We start from the raw sequence: 19,013 nt of genomic DNA, 5'->3' as shown, positions 1-19,013 counted from the left end.
TTTAGTTTAATTAATTTGAATTTTAATAGGTTGCTAATTTTGTTTGTGTTTTTTTTTCCAGTTTTAATAAAAGTGACTGTTGTGTGAGACATGACTCAGGCCACATTAAGTTATTCAATGTTTTTTTTTTCTGTTTTTTTTTTTTCTTACAGTAGCAACATCTGTATTTCAACAAATCTATATAAGAAAAGTTTGATGTCATACAAATCCAGAACATCACCATGGAGACACGAAGGTGGTGGACCCTAGTATGCCTTAAAACACTGTGAATAATGTTACCTCATCTAGCTTTAATTAGGTCTGCAAAACTAAGACTACCAAAGCAGCAATGGTTTCTTTACACTGCCTAAATATGTGTGGTCTATTTAGTGACAGAATACTGAATAAATGCATTCAAATGTATTTAGTAAAGTATTACAAAGTTACATGGTCCAATCAGAGCACTGTAATCTGAATACTTGGAATACTTCTACGCCGAGTTGCCTTTAAATTATGCAGTAAAGACGCAGTATAGGATTAAAAACAGCTTAATGTTTGTTTGTTCGGTGTATATTTATCACTAATTGGAGACGTTAAAGTCACACATGCTCCACCACAAGATGAACAATGATGCTTCATATTTTTCTCACTACTTCTGTGCAGCTGGAAACCAAAATTGTGTAATCAAGTCCTGCCATGTATAGTATTCTGAATATGTATTCTCCATGCACGTGTTCAGTTACTTCCCAACACTGGCTACATACAACTCTTCAGCGTTTGATGTCGCTATAGGATCTCAGGCGTGTTTGAAGTTATTGATGGGGAAACCAGAACACATATTAAACATCCTAATATTACGTAAAACTGACTCTTGAGAGCTTTAAGCCATGTTATAATATCGTTAGCTCCTTAAAAACACAGCTGGAGTTGTGTTTTGTTTCATTCAGACATGTTTGAGTGATCCTTTATTATTAGTCTGTCTACATCCCCAAAGTTGAAAACGCTCTGTTCCACCTTGTGATGTCATAAAATGGTAGTTTTCAAGTTAACAGCTACCGTTTACCTTTTGTTTAGTAAAGTTGGCAATAATTCCAAGGCGGAAAACATGCAAATGATTCTAGTGAAGCTGTATGGAGTTTATAAACACAGTGAAGCACTTCCTGTATTATTACCACATGACATCACAAGGTGGAACAGAGTGTTTTCCGGATGAGAGAAGAACTAACTAGCTAGCTTAAATGTGCATGGTTTGTGTGTTAATATGTGAATGAAACAAAACACAACTCCAGGTCTGTTTGTGATGAGGAAACAACATTATAACACAGATCAGAAGATAGTGTAATATGGGCCCTTTAAGGTTTCACCATAGAACCCTCTCGTTGTGGGGTGTCAGTACTGGACTTTCTGTGCCACACCAAGTTTAAAAGAGAGAAAACTGACAATCAAAATCATTACAATATAGGATAAAGATGCAAAGACGTTAAAAAGATATAGGAGCACTTATGAAATTATAGATATAGATAAAAAGATATGTTTTTGTCGATAAAATATTATAACATTGCTAGAAAAAAACCCTTTGACATAGTATTGGACCATTCTGGCTTCCTTTATTTGTTGTTCTTAAGGCTTCAACTACTGCTTCTTCTCCAGACGTAACCCCGCCCTCTTCTCCTCAGGCTGAATGTGATTGGCCGTTCACTGCAGACCTGTGTTTTTTATAGGCACCTCTCTGTGTGAAATCATTGGTTATGAGTTGAAACTATAGGTTCAAAGAGAAAGTTGAGCCTGACTCGTAAAAGTATACAGCCTGGTCTCTGGGTCCCACAACATAACTGCGTTCTCTCACTTCTTTGTCAGAGCTCAGAGGACGTTTTAATAAAGGCTTTTCTCTGCTTGTTTACATTACCGCTGTGTATGCTAGTATGGGATTTGTCCGCTGGCATGAGCGTGTCCACTGCTAAAATAGAACAGTACGAGACAAGCAAGATATTTCTCCAACATAACACTCAAAGCAAATAGATTTTTATATTTACACTATAGACTGTGCAAAGACGTGGACTAAGTGAGTGTGACGTCACCCATAGCGTTCAGCTCCAGTCAAATGCAGCTAAACGAGGCTAAACGAGGCTAAACGAGGCTAGCGGTTATAGGAGCGGATTTGCAGCCGAGTTCCATATTTGGATTTCTGACTGCGAGTATCATAGCAACCAAAGAGCCAATCCGGAGCGAGGATGTTGTCGATGTCGTCTAGCAGGGAGCAGACGCCTAGCAACGCTGTCAGTCAAACTTGTCGCTAACGCTAGCCGGAGTGACCTTGAGGAAAGAAGGCGCCTGATTTGTTTGTTGGTAATATCTCAATTCACGGACACAATGGCGAAATAAAAACAAAAGGATCATGTAGAGCGGGTTGATACGAACATTTTAAGACCAAAACAACGATTCTGACAGGAGCAGTTACAGAGAGGCGAGCGACAGTTTTTCAATAGAAAGTGAATTGGAGTCAGAGTCGATGGAGCCAGAAGCGCGTGCATGATCACTTCCTATTTGGAACGTTGCGGCTAGCAGGTTAGCTATGTCCATTTATATATACAGCCTATGATTTGCAGATTCTTTGCTAATTGTTCTATGGGCAAATATTCAACTCATATCCCATAATCACAACAGCAGTCAGTTTGCAGGGCTACATAAAAACATTGCCAGTCCCTTCCAGAAGATTCTAGGACTGGACCATAAAGTGTGCCCAATCTCTGTCCTAACTAACTCAAACGCAGAAGACATCTCTGCTCATCCCTTTTTCTGTGGCAGTGCCCAGACTATGGAACAGCGCCCTCTGCCTGTCAGATCCTCTCAGTCTCTAACGCAGTTTAAGACTAGACTGAAAACTCACCTCTCCTCCCTGGTATTTAATAGTAGCTACACAGGATATCTTGGTGTTTTATTGTCCTTTTCTTATGTATCGTGTTATCCGTTTGTTTTTTGTTGACTTTTATGTGAAGCTCTTTGGACAGTTGAAGTTGTTTTAAAATTTGAATTCAGATCAAAATGTTTTTACGTAAGTTTAGTAAGAGTTTGATGCGTCCCTCGTTGATTCTTTTTTCCTTGTAAGCAGCCGTGTGGTTCGAGCACATGTTCCCACGAAGATCACTGGTTTAAACCCTGGTCTGACCAAGTGCTGTCATTGTGTCCTTGGGCAAGACACTTCAACCGCCGTGTGTGAATGTGGTGTTCGAGTGAGTCATAGGTGGTGGTCGGACCAGACGATCACAGACGGCGTAGATCATAGACTACAAAACAGCACTGTGACGAGGTTTAACCGAACTTGTAAAACGCAATACAAGTCTAAGGCATTACTGTGAAACAACCGGAACTTGGTGGTGGTGAAGAGGAGGAAGTGGGAGAGGCTGAGGAGGCTTATGGTTCTGCTGCTGCGGTAGACATGCGTGAGGCAGAGGAGAGCAGATTGGTTGAGAGCATAGACTGTATATGTAAATAGACGTAGCGAAACTCCTAGTTGCCGTGTTCCAAATAGGAAGTGAGCATGAACGCACTTCCTGCTCCATCGAATCTGGCTCCAATTCACTTTCTATTGAAAAACTGTCGCTCCTCTCTCTGTAACTGCTGCTGTGAGCCTTGTCATTTTGGTCTTAAAATGTTCGTATTAGCCTGCTCTACATGATCCTGGTGTTTTTATTTCGTTAAATCGTGTCCGTAAATCAAGATATAAGCATTAATAACAGACAAATCCTGCGCTTTCTTTTCCCAAGGTTGCTCCAGTTAGCGTTAGCAACACGTTTGATTGACAGTGTTGCTAAGCGCCCTATCGTGCTAAACCAGCGGTGTGGACGGATAGGGGTGTTACCTCCAACAGCCTCACTCCGGATTGGCTCTTTGGTTGCTATGATACTTGCGGCTGGAATTGAAAATATGGAATTCGGCTCAAAATTCGACGCTACAACTGCTAGCGTCGACGAGCTTCATTTCACTGGAGTCGAACGCTGTGGGTGACAGACAGCTGACAGGAGACATGGAGGAGGAGGAAATTCTCTCTTCTTACTTGAGTTTAAGCTGTGCACTGTGTCTTTAGCCTTAGGCCTCGTTCTCTTAAGTACATGAGCTCAGAGAGGTCATCCCGGGGTCACCTTTACTCATCCTAAAAACAAAGGCAAAATCTCAGAAGTGATCTAGTGTTTTCCGTAACTCCCCTAAACTTACATTAGACCTGGTGATTCATTTCCTGTTGTTATATCTTTACTTTCTCTTAAAACAGTAATAGAAGCGATAACCTTTTATAATTCTTTCATTCTAAGAAGAAGTTAAGACTTGACTCATGAATATCAACCGGATGCAAAAAAATAAAAAATAAAAATCATTGCTATATCGAACAGGCCGACCATGTTTGGCTCTGTGTACAAGAGTTCCCTGTTAATCTCACTGTTAGCGTCACTACTTCCTGTCCAATTGTATATCTATGAGGTTTTTGGTGAGTCACATTAAAATAAATAAATATTCAAAGATGAGGCAGTGGACAAAGAGCTGCACATGGACGTCACTGACAACATGTTAAACACTACACAAATAAAATGAATACTTCACCGGAGGAAAGTTCTGTGTTTAGAAAGAGAAATGTTTGTGTCTCAATGCTAACACTAATGCTAATTTTGAGGCAAATAATATTAAAACAACACCACACACTGAAGTATTCTACATAGACACATACTCTCGTAGTCTTTATTTTAATTCATTTTCATTTTAATAAGTTGTCTATTTTATGTTTTCCAATTTTAATAAAAGTGACTGTTAGCTTTGTTAGCACAGTGAGCTAGCTAGCATGCTGCTGTGTATAGAGTCTTTTGCCTCTTTATCAATCCATGAATAATTCGCACTCCATTCACAAAGAAATGTTATGAATTTCAAATGTCAGTGTTTATTCATGTAGTTGTTTTCTCATGTTTTTCTTAAGTTGACTTAACCTGACACAGTTCCAGTCTCCAGCTGCTGTGGAAGCGCTCCCTCTTTCTCTGTCTCTCTGACTCATCTCTCCTTTCCATCTTTCTCTCTTGCTCGGTCTCTCTCTCTTTTCCCTCTCTCACCTTAACTCCTCCCTCTCTCTCTGTTCTTTCGCTCCCTCAGGTTTCTCTCCTCTTTCTCACCCCTCTTTCTCTCTTTACCCCTAACTCTATCATCCCATCTCCACCCTCTCTCTCTCTCTCTCATCCCCTCTGTCTGTCTTTCACCCTTTCTCTCTCTCTCATCCCCTCTCTGTCTTTCTCTCCCCCTCTTTCTCTCTCTCATCCCCTCTCTGTCTTTCCCTCTTTCTCTCCCCCCTTCCTCTCTCTCTCATCCCCTCTCTGTCTTTCACTCTTTCTCTCCCCCTCTTTCTCTCTCTCATCCCCTCTCTATCTTTCCCTTTTTCTCTCCCCCCTTCCTCTCTCTCTCTCTCTCATCCCCTCTCTCTTTCACTCTTTCTCTCACTCTCATCCCCTCTCTGTCTTTCTCTCTTTCTCTCCCCCTCTTTCTCTCTCTCTCATCCCCTCTCTGTCTTACACTCTTTCTCTCTCTCTCATCCCCTCTCTGTCTTTCTCTCTTTCTCTCCCCCTCTTTCTCTCTCTCTCATCCCCTCTCTGTGTCTGTCTTTCTCTCTTCCTCTCCCCCTCTTTCTCTCTCTCATCCCCTCTCTCTCTTTCTCTCCGCCTCTTTCTCTCTCTCATCCCCTCTCTCTCTTTTTCTCCCCCTCTTTCTCTCTCTCTCATCCCCTCTTTCTGTGCCTGTCTTTCTCTCTCTCTCATCCCCTCTCTCTCTTCCTCTCCCCCTCTTTCTCTCTCTCATCCCCTCTCTCTCTTTCTCTCCCCCTCTTTCTCTCTCTCTCATCCCCTCTCTCTCTTCCTCTCCCCCTCTTTCTCTCTCTCATCCCCTCTCTCTCTTTCTCTCCCCCTCTTTCTCTCTCTCTCATCCCCTCTCTCTCTTCCTCTCCCCCTCTTTCTCTCTCTCTCATCCCCTCTCTCTCTTCCTCTCCCCCTCTTTCTCTCTCTCTCATCCCCTCTCTCTCTTCCTCTCCCCCTCTTTCTCTCTCTCTCATCCCCTCTCTCTCTTCCTCTCCCCCTCTTTCTCTCTCTCTCATCCCCTCTCTCTTTTCCTCTCCCCCTCTTTCTCTCTCTCTCATCCCCCCTCTCTCTTCCTCTCCCCCTCTCTCTCTCTCTCTCTGTGTGATTGATGTGTGAGGCGTGACGGGGCAGACCTTGTGGACAGCGTCTCTTCAGTGAAACGAGAGCATCTCCTCCTCCTCGGTTTGTGCTGCAGCCAAGGTCTTTTTTCTCACTGTCTGACATGAAATCAGACTAAACTTTTCCTGTTTTAGGTCAGTTAGAATTACCAAAATGATTTCTATTTACTAAATGCCAGAATAATGACAGATGGATTTGATTTCATTAGTATTTGGTCCCATTGTCTTTAAATTGTATGACTTGGGTAAAACATTTTAGATCCACAAGCTTCTCACAATAGTTGGCAAGAATTTTGGCCCATTTCTCCTGACAGGACTGGAGTAACTGGGCCGAGTTTGTAGGCCGCCTCGCTTGCAAAGGCCTTTTCAGGTCTGCACATACATTTTCAATAGGACTGAGAGCATTGCTTTGTGATGGCCGCTCCAAAACAGTGACTTTGTTACCTTTAAGCCACTTTGTAACCCTTTGTCGCAGTATGCTTTGGGGCATTGTCCGTTTGAAAGACTCATTTGCACCTAAGGTTTAACTTCCTTGCTTCAGTATTTCCACATAATGTTCTTTCCTCCTGATGCCATCTATTTTATGAAGTGCACCAGTCCCTCCTGCAGCAAAACAGCCCCACGACATAATGCTGCCACCCCCGTATTTCACAGGTGTGATGGTGTTCTCAGTCTTTCAAGCTTCCCCCTTTTTCCTCTAAACTGAACAATGCTCATTATGGCCAAACAGTTCCTTGAATGTCCCACATATGGCATTAAACTTATCAAACTTCACGGAGATCACCAGTTCAAACCATCAGACCAAGTTACAGGTCAGATCTGTGAAGAAGCATAACTCAGAACCATCACAATATGAATGTTCTGCAGTTTGAGCAAAGTAACATCCTATTATCAAATAAATGAAGATAAGCTGATGATTATAACAATGAGCCTTAATAAAGCAGGAAGAAAGACAAAGAAAAGATGCTGATTCACAGATTATTAAAAATGTTTCAGGCTTAAGAACTATTTCATTAAGAGGTTAGAGTTAGGAGCAGTGGTAGAAGAAGAACTCAATGTTGTTACTTAAGTAAAAGTACAGATACTGGAGCAAAAATAATACTCACGTAAAAGTATCACATGAAAAAATCAACTTAAGTAAAAGTATTAAAGTACCCCTTGGAAAAGTAAAAGTATTTAGCACAGATTTTCAGATATTATAAAGCTTCAGATGTAGTGATGTTGATTTGTGCTGAATTTTGTTCAACAGAAAAAACTGAATCAATTGTTTTTCCCAACCTGATTTTATTTGTATTTTTTTTTTATAAACTCTCAGCCTTTTCAGCAGGTAAAAAAAAATACTTTTACTTTTCAGTCCTGTTCAAAAATGTAGTTGCATAGAAAGTACAGGTCGTGATGCTCTCAGATGTAATGAAGTAAAGTAGTAGTTCCTAAGTACAGTACTTTACTAATTGTTCTTTGTAACATTCCACTGCTGGTTAGGATTTAGGGTATTACTTAAGTGAGAATCATTCTTAATAAACTCTTTGTTCTTTATGATAGAAAGGCAATACACTGAACTGTACTATAACTATATAAATATACCTGCGTTAGCATAGTATGGCTAATTGTTATTCCTTTGCCAGACGTTAAAAGGCAGACTTGAACACTGATTAAGATCACATTCAAAAGGAACAATTTTTCCAACTTGGACAAGTGTGTTTTAACATGTGGCCACTGACACCGCTCCAGAAGTCGTATATTGAGACATTTTGGGGGCTTGTCTGGTTTTTGAACTTGGGACCTCTTCTGAAAAACCATATTTTAGTATCTTTCATCTGGACTGCACAAGACGCCGCATTGAGAGCCAACCCCAAATCACATGTCCAGAGTGGGAGGAGCCAGAGGAGAAGGGGGGCGTCGGCCTTAAACCAGTAAGAGAAGCGCAAGAAGAACTGCAACTTTAGCTATTCTAAGCATAACCCAAAACACTGAGCACACATATTACTGTAATCTTTTCATGTTGATTGTTTTGGTGGTTTTTGGAGAAAATCTGGAAGCGACTATATACAGGAAGAAACGAGAGAGGGAGAGAAAGAGAGAGGGAGAGATTGCGCTAACAGTGAAAATGTGGTTCCAATCAGTCACAAAGATGCTTTTGTTCAGCGCTGGGGCCCTCTCTGCCTCTCTACGCCGCCACACATGGAGATATGCTAGTTCCCATCATGGCTGCCGTTTACTGGGAATGAGTAAGATGTTCTACCTGGAGATGAACGAGGTTTTGTTCATGGATATCTTAATGATGACCTAGATTTTTCAATGTTCTTCTGACCCATTCATACTAGTAAATAAAATAGTAAACGGACACATTTTTATATTGTGCTTTCCACCATCAAGTCACTCAAAGCACTTTTACATCATGGAACTACTCATCCATTCACACACACATTCATACACCAAAGTACACACACACACACTGGGGTTGAGGTGGGTTAAGTGTTTTGCCCAAGGACACAATGACAGCATTCATTTGTGGCAGCTGGAATCGCACCGCCAACCCATGTGTTAATGGATCTGATCGCTCCACCAATGATGTCCACGTCGAGAGCGGGATTCGAACCCCCAACCTTCGACTCAGCATCGAAAAGTACTGTGTAACTTTTCTGGTGAAGGTTCTACCACCTGTTTGTTCCCATGGTGATGTTATTACTTCACCTCAAGTGTCCCATATATGGCATTAAATTTGTTAAAAGACTCTTATAATCTTGAATGCCCCAAACGTCCTTCTTAAAATAAAGGACTTGTTATTTTGTGCCTTGAATCCAGGGCCAGTCCAGTCTATAAACAAACTAAGCAGCTGCTTAGGGCCCCGACACCAACAGAGGGCCCCCATACATTTATACTGAAAACAATATTAAATATATCAGGTTTTATTGGACACAGGGCTGGTGTGTTTACAGCAGCTTAAATATCCCTCTCAAACAATTACACATTAAAATCCACCAGACACTTGTCTAGAATTTTAAAAATCCTGAGCCCCCTTATATGTTTGTGTTCTGTTCTTGTGGCTGTGGTAGTTGTGTCATTTTGGATGTTTTCAGTCTGATGTTGGTCACATAAACACAAACACAACTGGTCAAGGTGATGAGAGCAGAGTCATAATGTGTCAAATGTGAATCACCAATAGCTGAACCAGGAGACATCTGCTGTCGGGGGCCCCAGACTAATTCAGCTTAGGGCCCCCTGAAAGTTAGGGCCGGCTCTGGTTAAATCTCAAATCTACGCTCACACATACAACAAGTTTAAAATGAAACCTGCTAAATAAAGCCTTTTTTGTGTGTCTTTCTTGGATGTCACTCAACACAACGTAACTATCAGGTTCTCTCGGTTCTGCGCGGGAATGTCACCATAGATATACCAGTAAGCTAAGGCTGGCGCTTCATGCCAGCTGTGTTTTGGAGTTCAGTTCGAGTTACTAAGTTAGAAAATGAAAGGGAAAAGAGGAGCGGTTGTGTTTACCGCTGGTCACACGTTGAACAGACACTGACCCCAGATGCAGTGAGAGGAGGCCTCACTCTGCACCGAGATTCCCAAATATCACACATGCCTGATATCAGTTACAGCCCATCTTTCGTGGTTCGAAGTTTGGTCTTTGTCCCTGTCTCACATTTTACCCACAACTCAAAATCTTTCATCGCAGACGGACAAAATGGCGCAACGGACACCCGGCTTAAGGAACTTGTAAGGAGCGTCTGCTGACAAAGTGGGGACCCATATCCAGGTCTACCTTGTTGGGAGATGGTTTATAGTTAATATCACTGTAAATTCTGGCCCTACTCACAAGACACAACTTTTTATTTAATTTCACTATTTAAAAAACTTCAAAAAGGATGCGTTTGTGTAGTACTTCAAGCCACAACATCAGTACAATTTGCTGTCTCATTTGTACAAACTAGTAGCTCTTTGCTTGGCCTGTTTACCCGGGACAGTCTCTGTTTTGAGCCCTGTCCAATGTTTGAAAACAGGGAGTTTCATAAGTGACCAGACACACATTTTTGTAAAGTATTAAAGATGTGTGTGTTCTGGATCCCAGGCAAACCCACCAACAGTGAAGAAGGGAATATAGTGTCATTTGTTTAGCTAAAATACAAGAAAAACAAGCTTGAAAATGAACATAAGGTGTAAAAATGCACCCAGTGAGTTGATGTTTCTTGCTCTTTTCACATTTTTTTATTCCAACCATCCCAACTCGGGTGTGTCCCAGTTTGGAATTTTGAAAATCTGATCTTGCTCCTGCTTCCATCTGAGATCTCATTTTCATTATCGATGTGACGTTTGTGAACAAGTCGGCTCTTTTGAACGGTTCCTTAACGTGAACAGTTAGAACTGGATCTGAGTTTTGAAATGATCTGAACCTTTTTCTTTCTAATTTTTATGCATTTTTATCCGGATTAACACTGAACCAAAACAAGAATCAGCTCAGAAGCAAAGCAGACGACGCAAGTGAGAGCTTTGTGAACAAAAGAAAACATATCATCATCATAATATTATTGCATCAAGTTATTTTTAAGATTATTGTTATTGTAGTGAAACATTATTTAGAGTTTGAGTAATTCCAAAGGGTAAACACTCTGCCACTCGTAGTTTGAGCCATTTTAAACACATTTAAGCCTTGCCCGTTTCTCTCTGTGATTAGTTTGTAGATACAGTTAGTTCTCAGTTCGGCGTCTGTCAAGTAAATACATAGTAGAAAAGTCAGTCTTTTGAACGGCTCTTTGACCTGAGCAGATCCAAAAGATTCGAATCCCATAAAAGAGCTGAAAGTCGCATCACTAATTTTCATCAAATTTGACAAACCAATAATGCTGCACAACACTGAAATGATAAACGTAAAGTCGGTGTTCAAGGCCGTTAAGACCCCACTCTTGTAATGTTGTGTAATGTTGTGTAATGTTGTGTAATGTTGTGTAATGTTGTGTAATGTAGCAGTGAGGTTATACTGATGTTTTTTTTTTTATATAAACAAACAGAAAAAAGTCTTTTTGAAATGCTCACGTCAACTTGGCCGTCGGTGACAGAATAATATTTACAACCCGCGTCATGTACTTTTAGTGGGATCGATTTTATCTTTGTATGTGTTCATTTACTTTACATAAACACTCCACAAATCCATGAATCAAAAACAGCTCTAAAACAACTTCACAATCAGTGTGTTTCTGTTTCATCTGGATCACAAAAACAGACCCATTACCGAGGACCTGGAATATTTAGATCCATGTCCAGTCTCCCATGTGACCAGAACTTGGAAGAACCCTCACTACCATGTGTTTTGTCACATTTCACATGTGCTGGGACAGTATTCATACTGGTTACCCTCTGGTTACTTGGCGCATGCTTAGCCCATTACAGTATAACCACCCGACTTTAAACCATTACTGTTCCGTTTACATTGTTATGTTTGATTCCTGCACTGGCTCCTGTGGCTCCTGTTTTATATCAAGTATAATTCAAAATGTTATTGTGTTTAAATGTGTGCGCTCTGTGGGTCCTCTTTAAATGTGTGCGCTCTGTGGGTCCTCTTTAAATGTGTGCGCTCTGTGGGTCCTCTTTAAATGTGTGCGCTCTGTGGGTCCTCTTTAAATGTGTGCGCTCTATGGGTCCTCTTTAAATGTGTGTGCTCTATGGGTCCTCTTTAAATGTGTGTGCTTTATGGGTTCTCTTTAAATGTGCGCGCTCTGTGGGTCCTCTTTAAATGTGTGCGCTCTGTGGGTCCTCTTTAAATGTGTGCGCTCTATGGGTCCTCTTTAAATGTGTGCGCTCTATGGGTCCTCTTTAAACGTGTGCACTCTATGGGTCCTCTTTATTTGAGGGATTTACTGCAGCTCTATACTCCACCCAGAGCCCTGAGGTCAGAGGTCAGCTGACCAGCTCCTGCTGCTGAGCCCAAAGCCAGACTCAAGACCAGAGGTGACAGAGCCTTTTCTGTGGCAGTGCCCAGACTATGGAACAGCGCCCTCTGCCTGTCAGATCCTCTCAGTCTTTAACACAGTTTAAGACTAGACTGAAAACTCACCTCTTCTCCCTGGTATTTAACACTAACTACACAGGAAATCTTGGTGTTTTATTGTTGTATCTGTATATTTGTTTTTTTTACTTTTATGTGAAGCATTTTGATCAGCTGAAGTTGTTTTAAATGTGCTAAAGAGATAAACCTGCATTGTATTGTTTTGGCGCTGTTTGTATACTGTGTTTATGAATTTGCACATTCTGCCTGCGTCCTGGAGGGTTTCTTCTGGGCACCCGTCGACTCTGAAATAAACGCATTGTAAGCTGTTCCTCCATTCTCCAGCGAGGTACAACTGACCATATCCTCCTGGCTAATAATAACACATCTGGAGAAGCGCTATGTACTCAGATGCCCCCTGCGTGTAACAGCTCAGTCTGATTACACAAAGAAGCAGACGAGGAGAGGCGTTCAACTGCGTGAGGTAAGAAACAGCCCGGGAAATATTAGAACTATGTCTGGATGTGGACTCACGCGTTTCAGATCCGCGGCAGTGACGAATTAAAGTGAAAGCTTCAGTGTGTTTTAATGAGATATCGCTTCTTTATATCAGCCAAAATGGTGGTAATATATTTTATAATAGCTGTTTTTATTAGCAATTATAGCTGTAAAGTTTTAGTGCTAATGATAATTTACTAGACACACCTGAACATCTCGCAGACCCAATTTCGCACCTACTTGGTTCTTTGACCTGCAATGTAAACTGGGGCCAAAGATGAGTTGAATTTGAAGTTTAGTTTGAAGTTTAGTGCAAAGTTCGCTCATGTTTTTCGGCCCCTTGTGATATTTTTTCCCTTTCCGGACCATGCGTGTCTCCAATTGGCTAATCACGCTCGTCAGAAAACATGGAGATTCACGCACGACAAGACTCACTTCTTCTTAAAGTAGTGAAGAAGTGTGTGTTCTGGATCCAAGGCAAGGCCGAATGCACAAATTTCTCTCTATTGGCAATAAAAGATTCTGTTGCGATCCAGACCACAGTCCACCTCTGAAACGTGCTCATATATCTCCTACTTCCTGCCTGTGTGAGAGCGATATGGCTTTGGTGGGTGTGGACGGAGCACTGAGGTCCAGACAGTCCCTCTGACTCACTGAATAAACGCTGCTGTGGACGCGTCTCAAACTGTGGAGGGCGCTCACACGTCTGACTGCGGCTCTGAGGTAGAAAAACATGATTCAGCATCGGATGGAATTTGTAACTTAGCAGCTCTTATCTGACGCATTTTTGTTTCGCAGTACAACCTTTGAGTGGAGTTTGCAGGTTCTCCTTGCGTCTACTCTTGAACCCCGTCCTCCAGGTAGGTACTCCAGACTAAGGTCCAAATGTGAAGTAGGGTTCCCAGGTCCTGCTCCTCTAGTAGCTTTGAAATAAGGGTCAAATGCAATGCACTCCAGTATATTTGAGTATTAATGTGAACCTTAACCCAATACTAGGCCATCAGGTAAAGACGGTCCTATTTCCTTATCACAAACAGGCCTGGAGTTGTGTTTTGTTTCATTCACACATGTTTAACACAAAAACCCTGCTTCTCTCAAACAGAAAACACTCTGTTCCACCTTGTGATGTCATCAAGTGGTAATACAGGAAGTGCTTTACTGTGTTTTTAAACTCCACACACCTTCACTAAAATCATTTGGATGATTTCAGCCCTGGAATTATTGCCAATTTCGACTGAACTAAAGGTAAAATGTAGCTGTTAACTCAAAAACTACCACTTCATGACATCACAAGGTGGAACAGACCATTTTGAGCTGTGGAGATGTTACAGACTAATAATAAAGGGTTGCTCAAACATGTGTGAATGAAACAAAACACAACTCCAGGTGTGTTTTTGATGAGGTAACAGCATTACAACGTGATTTAAAGCTCACAAGAGTCCGTTTTGTGTAATATAAGACCTTTAAATACTTGTCCAGGTGACTTTTAAAACATTTATATCCTAGAAGAACGATAATTAAACAAAAACATATACACACGAGTCATGTTTTTATTTTTTTTTCCAAGTTAATGTTGTACCCCCGAAGAGGGGATATGTTGCACTCCTGAAAATATGGAGAGTTAATCACGAGAGTGATTTGCAGTTGTTTCTCTCACGCAGGAATTTAATGCAATCAAATGAACAGTATAATGCAATTGAATGAACAGTATATTACATTAGCATATTAGCACATTAGCTTGTGTGGCCACAAGATGGCGGAGCACCAGTTCACAACACAATTAACACATTTCCAAAGGCTTCTAAAATACACAAATAAACATTCTTTTACTTTAAGTTCAACATTCTACAACAACAACAAACTACCTTAACAGTGCACAGATAACAAGCAAACATTTGGTAACCTTTACCTGAAAATATGGAGAGTTAATCACGAGAGTGATTTGCAGTTGTTTCTCTCACGCAGGAATTTAATGCAATGAGGAGAAACTGCGCGAAATCCCCCAAGTGGCGGGTGAAGGGATTACCGATCACTGAAAAGGATCCCCAGGCTTAGGAGCTGATTACCGATGATTTTACTCTATCACACTCTCCCCCACTTGAAAAATGTCGTCCCGACATTATACCAACCAATACATCATCTTCTTTTATAGTCCATTTTTACCCATCAGTCCATAAACTCAAGAGCAAATCATATATGCTGACTTCAAACACCACTTCCCCACTGTCCGAATCTGAAGATTGACGACTCAATAACAAGTCCACTCTTCACAATTAGTCTTTTCACTGTGTTTATAATCCACAGAGCAAAAAGTCTTAAGGACAGTCTGTAAGTACAGTTCTTAAGTCATCCCTGGAGAAGTGTCAACTTATATTTGCTGTAGTCCATACATACCAAAGGGCTGAGTGTAGTATGGCTGTAGAGTTGGGAACCACGGGACCAAACCTGGATACACAGGCGGCATCGGCGGTGCCGACTGGACACTGAGGCAGGATGGAGTGCCCAGGTGGTCATATGTTAACCGTCTCGGTGGGTGTCGCTCTCGTTGAGGGCACTGGGGCCTTGGCTCCTCGGGTCTTGCAGGTGCAGCAGGCGAGTGAGGGGCCGGTGGATCACCAGCAGCTGAAACCATCTCCTCGCAAGTTGTCTCCTCAGCAGCCGGATCATGCGCATCCAGTTTCTCTACACCAGGGGGCTCTGGTGGTAGGGCAGGGACTGGTACTGGAGTCTGCTGTCTCCCTATTGCAGGTTCTTGTCCTGTTTCAGCAGAATGGTCTGGTACCTGGGGAGCAACAAGCTGAGGTGGTGCATAATAGCAGCTGTACTCATCACCACTCTCCTCATCGTCATCAGACTCTTGAACATCCAGAGTGGGTTTGTCTCTCTTTTTCTGTTTTACAGGGTTGTCCTTTTCTGGAACTGGGTCAAAAGGTAAGTGGTCACATGACATGAGAAGGTTTCTGTGTAGCACTCTAGGGCGTCCTTTGCCTCTCTCTGGTCTCACCTCATAGACTGGTAGGTCCGTCCCCATTTGTCTGACTACTGTATGAATAGTGTCTTCCCAATAGTCTCTAAGTTTCCCTGGGCCTCCCCTGGGTGTCAGGTTCTTGACCAGAACTCTCTCGCCAGGCTGTAACACAGAACTTCTCACTTTTGCGTCATAATGTCTTTTGCTTTTTTCAGCTGCTCTCTTTGCATTCTCACTTGCAATGGCATATGCTTCCTCCATGCCTCTTCTCCATTTATCGACATAGTCTCTGTAGTCACTAGAACTTGAATCTGAATGCAATCCAAAAAGCATATCTACTGGCAACCTGGGTGACCTCCCGAACAGTAGATAAAATGGGGAATAACCAGTCACTTCACAGCGTGTACAGTTATAAGAGTACATCAGCTTATTGATAGAGTCCTTCCAGTTAGACTTTTGAGTTTCCGTTAGTGTCTTAAGCATTTGCAATAATGTTCTGTTCATACGCTCAACTTGACCATTCCCCATCGGGTGATAGGGCGTTGTTCTGGAGCCGGCCATGCCACTGAGTTTTTTAAGCTGAAGGAATAACTGATTTTCAAACTCACCACCTTGGTCATGGTGAATGCGACAAGGAAAACCAAATTTCAGGGCATAATCATTGAAGATGAGGTTAGCAGCTGTTTTCCCTGACTTTGAGGTGGTGGCATAGGCTTGTGCAAAGCGTGTGAAGTGATCAACTATCACTAGTATATATTCATAACCACCTTTGCATTTATCGAGATGAAGAAAATCGATACACACAAGTTCAAAGGGCTGTGTCGTTACAATATTTGTCAAAGGGGCTCTTGTTTCACGATTGGGTTTTTTCTGTTTCACACAGGAACAAACTTTGGTCACATAATGTTCGATATCTGCCTGCATATATGGCCAAAAGAAGCGGTCACGTACTAAAGACACTGTGCGGTCAACACCTTGATGGCCCATATTATTGTGCAGCTCTTCAAGCACTGTCTTTTTAAACTGTTCTGGCAGGACCAGCTGTTTGCGGACAGAAGTAGTTCTGTACAGAATGCCATCAGTATCTAGCACTAGCTTATCCCATTCTCTGAACAGACATTTTATTTTTGGGTTGAAAGTTTTGAGTTCTCTGGCCAGTGGTTTTGAATCTGTCTGTTTACATTGTAATACAGGACTTATAACAGGGTCAGTCTTTTGTACTCGGCTTAACTGTTCTTTTGGTATGGGTGCGAGTGATGCTTCAGCTGACTCACCTTGCTGTACGACGACTGACATGGCTGCTGCTGATAAGGTCCATGTAGCTGGGGTGTGCTTTTGGTTCTCAATGGCTTGAACTACAGCTGCAATGGAGTCAGGAGGAAGTTCCTCAGAACAGTCTTTCATTAGTGTCTCTACATCAAGGGGCATTCTCGATAAAGCATCAGCATCACCATTTTCTTTTCCCGGTTTGTACTTGATAGTAAAGTGAAAATCAGCAAGCTCTGCGACCCATCTTGAGGTTGTTGCGTTCAGTTTGGCAGTGGACAAAATGTATGTTAGTGGATTGTTGTCACTAAACACAGTGAATGTCGGGGCATAGTATAAGTAGTCTCTAAATTTGTCTGTGATTGCCCACTTTAAAGCTAAAAATTCAAGTTTGCCTGCATGGAAATGGTAGTTCTTCTCAGCTGCTGTTAACGTGCGTGATCCATAAGCAATAACACGTAATTTACCATTTTGTCTTTGGTACAACACTGCTCCTAGTCCCTTGTGTGACGCGTCAGTGTGGACAATAAATGGCTGCATGAAATCAGGGAAGCCGAGCACTGGTGGGTTGAGCAAACAGTCTATTAGTTCCTCAAGTGCACTTTGGTGTTGGTCCGTCCACTCTATTTGTTTTGTTGAGGGCACAACTGGACTGGCGTTCTTCTGTTTTCTCTTTGTCACTTTTTTCATAGTCAAGTTCTCTGTATCTTGGTCAGCCTTTAACAGCTCATATAGGCAGTTTGCTTTTCTGGAAAAGTCTTTTATGTATTGCCGGTAGTATGACAGCAGGCCTAACATTTTTCTAAGTTGACCAATATTTTGTGGTTTGGCGTCTTTAAGTGCTCTTACTGCTTCAAAATCTGCAGGATCGACTCTACTGCCCTCTGCTGACACTATTCTGCCTAGGTAGCGCACTTCCGATCTAAAAATATCACACTTGCTTGGCTTAAGCTTGATACCAAAGTCTCTTAAACGCTGGAGAACTTTTCTCACATCCTCCACATGATCTTGGAAGGTTTTGCTGTACACCAATGTGTCGTCCAGGTAGGGGATGCAGATGTTGTCACGGAGTCCCTCCAGACACTCCTCCATGCAACGTTGAAATGCTGCCGGAGCATTCATTAGTCCAAAGGGGATGCGTATCCACTCATACAGTCCCCAGGGGGTCACGAAAGCAGTGAGTGGGCGACTTTCCTCTGACATGAATCCCTGGTGGTACGCTTTCCCCTGATCCAACAGTGAGAACCAGGAATTACCACCCAAACTGTCCATAATGTCCTGAACACGAGGGATGGGCTGGCGGTCAGGATGGGTTTTTCTATTCAAGTCCCTATAGTCTATGCACAATCTTAAAGTACCGTCCTTCTTTCTAACACACACGACTGGTGAGGAGTAAGAGGAGTTTGACTTTCTGACCCAGCCTTGTGCTATTAGATCATGTAAGTAACTTTTCATCTCTTGATATAACGGGCGTGGCACTGACATATAGGTGCGTTTGACAGGTTCATTATCTTTAAGGGAAATGGTCATTTTTAAATTTCCAATACAGCCTATGTCATTGTCTGTTTTAGAGAAAGAGTCACATTCCTCTCTAAGCATTTGCTTTACTATTACTCTCTGTTCTGCGCTGAGGGAGCTTAGATCTACAGGTGGGTCCCACTTTTCACTAGAGCTACATGGTGGCTGTGTACTTGTGGGGTTAACTGCAGCTACAGTAGCTTTTTCAAACACTTGGTCAGGTAAGACAGCAGTAATAGTCTGCACTGTACCAACTACTGTGCGCCCTACAAGGACTATCTCATGGTCAGTGGGATTGGAGACATCTACAGTTATGACTGGTAAAGTGCCCTTCTTAACTGTAACCAGGCTATCAAAGAACTCGAGATTGTCTGGCCACTGAGGATTTAAATCTGGCTCAAATAGTACAGTCATGTCTTGTTTAAATGGCTGTGCAGCTACACGACACTCAACTTGGATGTGACTTTGTTTAGGTACAGTGATACGGTCTTTTTTTGTTTTTACCTTGAACTCATTTTCTGTATCTGTACTGACAGCTCGAACAAAAGCCTTAACCTTGTTTCTTTTGAGGCTGGGGAATG

Source organism: Periophthalmus magnuspinnatus, chromosome 5 (assembly GCF_009829125.3).
Source record: "Periophthalmus magnuspinnatus isolate fPerMag1 chromosome 5, fPerMag1.2.pri, whole genome shotgun sequence".
NCBI classification, from domain to species: domain Eukaryota; kingdom Metazoa; phylum Chordata; class Actinopteri; order Gobiiformes; family Gobiidae; genus Periophthalmus; species Periophthalmus magnuspinnatus.
Note: the sequence above shows the minus strand (reverse complement) of the source record.